This window comes from Micropterus dolomieu, linkage group LG19 (assembly GCF_021292245.1).
Source record: "Micropterus dolomieu isolate WLL.071019.BEF.003 ecotype Adirondacks linkage group LG19, ASM2129224v1, whole genome shotgun sequence".
NCBI classification, from domain to species: Eukaryota; Metazoa; Chordata; class Actinopteri; order Centrarchiformes; family Centrarchidae; genus Micropterus; species Micropterus dolomieu.
The window spans coordinates 35,003,069-35,006,973 of NC_060168.1; positions in this window are offsets into that span (position 1 = coordinate 35,003,069).

Here is a 3,905-nt window from a genome sequence, read left to right on the forward strand (position 1 = left end):
CCCCCCCCCCCCCCCCCCCAAAGATGTGACTGTGTTCCAACACTTCCTAATACCCAGACATGTTGCTACCAGGCACCCAAATTTGTTTCTGTAACACTCGGCTACCAGATTCCAGCGCTTGGTTTCATCATTCCAGAACGTCCCGGCCGGCTCGGCGCTGTGCTACCAACAGTCACAACACCTCCTCCCAGCACGCGCCTTCTATACTATGTGACATATGAACTTGATGCAGTCGCCTGTCAGCTTTGCCTCTTTAAGGCTGGAACACCTTCAGCTTCAGAAGCGCCTGCTTTCTGCTTGTGTTTCTGCTTGTGTGTGAGATGAATGTAAATTTGCGTCCCGTTTCTCTTTTAATAAAGATATTTATTTCCTTACTCTGCCCCCCCCCCCCCACCGGGAGCTTCTTGGATTATTTCCCTGGGAATTTCCAGTTATTCAGCCGGAGCTCAGCAGCTTTCCCTTTCTCTTCTCTCACACTCGCTGTTTACTGGAAGTTTGCAGGACACCTCGGTCTGTTTCCATGGTGACGCCTCAGGCCTGGAGACTCGCTTTAAGAGGCGGTTTGTTTTTCAGGAGAGGGAGAAAGGCTGCTGGGAGTTTAACACTTCGCTGAAGCTGAACAGGGAGACAGAAAGTAAAACAAAGCCTCCGGGAGGTGGGTGGCTTTGGCTCCTGATGGCGGCGCTAGAGGAAAGGTTGTGATGTCGTGATGTTTACAGGTCCGAGCAGGAACGGACTAAACAGCATTTTGTACTTTGTGTAATAGGGTTGATGAGAACAGCCACTTTTTGTACTTTGTAGTTCAAACTAGTATTGTAGTACTCGAGACCCCTTTCTGATGGTCTTGGTCTCGACACGGTCTCGGACATTAAGGACTCAGGACTTTATTTCAAGACCATAACTTTGGGAATATCAATAAACTGGTTTTGCATCGTCTGATTTATTTGTTAACATTCTAACTTTGATGAATGTAAAACGTGTTGCTTCAAATTAAACCAATGACCCTAATTAAAAATGTGTTGTTACCGTTAGCGACGGTAACCCCCCAACCCTCCTGCGATGGTAACCATGGAGAAGCAGTGTTGAATAAAGAGGCTTGAGTTGATTTCAGCTCTTAGTGTTTGTGGGGGTTTTAATGGGGATGCGGATCTTTCAGATTAACCAGAAGCACCTGTGATCTGGTTCCACATGTTATTGTGTGTCAGGTAATGTGGGGAACCGGTCTTGGTCTCGGCTCGGTCTCAGTTTGGGCGGTCTAGACTACAACACTAGTTCAAACTTGATTCATCGTAAATTACAGTAGCAGTCAGGTACAGATAATAAAACCCATAAAATACACAACTGTAATCAGAGAACAGCTGTTGAAACAGGTAAATGTAGAGAAGTGAATAAATGCAGGATCCAGCTGATGTTTGTTTGTTGTTCCTCAAACAGAAGTCGCTTTGAATAAAAGCCACATGAGTGAATGTAAAAGTCAGAGATGGAGGGTAAAGGAGCCGATATGGAAGCTCATCTCAGACTCTCTTCTCTCATTGTTGATCAGGGACAGAGATCTGAGGAGTGACTTCCACTAAAGGGGGCCTGAGATCCTAAAACCAAAACCTGCGGCGGTTCAGGAGTCCACTGGACCAGAGAAGCTGTGGGATCAGTCTACTTCCCGCTTCTCTGCACGTCCCTCTCATGGATCCTCTGAGCTCGTTAACGAGCCGAATAAATTAATTAAATGTTTTTTTTGTCTTCGCCACAAAGCTCATTGGCTCCTCAGCCCGTCGTCATGGAGACCAGGCTTCAGATGTGAGGTGCGAATGTGGATCCTCTCAGATTGACGCGTCCGTTGGTAAATTTAACCTCCTCAGAGTTCAGAGGTCAAACGAGTCCGTTCTTCCCTCCATCCGAGCCCCGAAGCCAGCTGAAAGTGCTGATCCACGTGTTCCTGCTCCATCTGCTGTTTTTCCACTCGTGAGGCGTTCAGTGTCCCGCCAGGCCTCTGTGACCTCTGACCTCTGTTGTGTAAGAGAGGACACTGCGTCCTGCTGCGTCTTGTCATTTTAACCGTCTGGTATTTCCTGTCCGAGAGCAAAAGATGGGGCTCTTTGTTTAGTGAAGAGGCTCCGTCAGCAGCTTTCAGAGACCATAGTCTTCGTCCTCTCAGAACCAGGAACGGAACCAGCGGACATATACTGGACCTGGTCCTGGGTTTTGTCTTTATCCTGCTTTTAGTCTTTTTGTCTGGTCTTTGTCTTGTTCCCAGTCTCAGTTCTGGACCAGAACCCAAACCAGGGAAGACCGGTCACCTTATGAACGACTTCTGGTCATGTGACTGTTATTTTAAGACTGACCTGAAGAATGTGAACTCTGCGTTAAAGAGGAAGCAGCGGGGCAAACGGCGGCTGTTAAAGGGTTAAAGGAGCTGAGTTGTGGTCCAGCCGGAGACCATATAGAACCTGAACTTTGGTCTGAAGATGATCCATCAGAGAGAGAAGAGACACTGACGGGCAGAACGCCACAACATGGCCGCCTGCTCTTGACCTTCACGGGGAAGCCAATGTGACACAGTGGCCAAACCGTGAAATTAGAACTTACGGGTCGTGACGTGTTGCACGGCGCTCCAAAGACATTTTCCAGAGTAGCATGTAGCTGCAGTACCGGAGGCTGCAGTTTCAGGACCCCCTCAATCCTGGGACCAGACCTGCATTTCTAGGACCCTTGTTTACTTTGATACGGCCAGCTGGCCAAGTTATTGATGATACGCATGTCGACCGGTTAACCTCCTTCGCGTTGCTGTGCATTACCACCACCACTCCACTAGATGGTGCTGTCGCAAAAGAACTGCGGTCCCAGGATTGCGGGGGTCCTGAATCTGCAGCCTCCGGTACTACAGCTACATCCTACTCTCCCGTCACAGTGACCGCTGCGACTCGTTTCACTGTCAGAGTTTGATCCCTTCGGTCCAGTAACATTACATCATTTTACCCCCATTGAAATTGACAGAGGGCTAAACAGGAAGTTAGCCAGCTCGGCGGTGGAAGCTCCTGTGGGTCCGCAATGTTTTCGCTTCGTGTACCGCTGAGCAGCTTTCAGAGGAAGGAACGGAGCCCCGCCTCCAACGTTTCTGCCTCTACATGAACTTACACGTGACCTTGACCTGTGAACACACTGACTGAGCACTTCCACTTTTGCTTCCGGATGTTTCTCTTCAGACCTGCGGTTCACTTCGACAGCGAGTGGCAGTGACCTCCGACCGACCAATCAATCCCACTTCCTGTCTCCGAACGGACCAATCATTCCCACTTCCTGTCTCTGCACAGACCCGTGGGAGCCTCTCGGCGTGGAGGAGGACGGAGCTGCTGCTGTTGATAGAGCGTCGGCGTCTGCTTCTGATGAGGTCGCTGAGGTTTGGGGTTGCCATGGAAACTGATGAGCGATCCCTCTCATCTCACTAAGGCACCTTGTTCCCTCCCTGACAGACTGATGTTTACATGGTTTTTTTTATTCACCAATGAGTCAGCTGTTTCCTGTCATCAGGCTGAAGGTTTGATCCTCTGATCTTTATATTCATCTTGTTTTACTGAAGGCATGTGATTTGTGACCGTGTTTCCTGGTGAAACGCTGGTGAAATGCTGCTGAAACGCTGGTGAAACACTTTGTGAAACACTGGTGAAACGCTGCTGAAATGCTGGTGAAACACTTTGTGAAACACTGGTGAAATGCTGGTGAAATGCTGGTGAAACACTGGTGATATGCTGCTGAAACGCTGGTGAAACACTTTGTGAAATGCTGCTGAAACGCTGGTGAAACACTTTGTGAAACGCTGGTGAAACACTTTGTGAAACGCTGGTGAAACACTGGTGAAATGCTGCTGAAACGCTGGTGAAACACTTTGTGAAACACTGGTGAAATGCTGC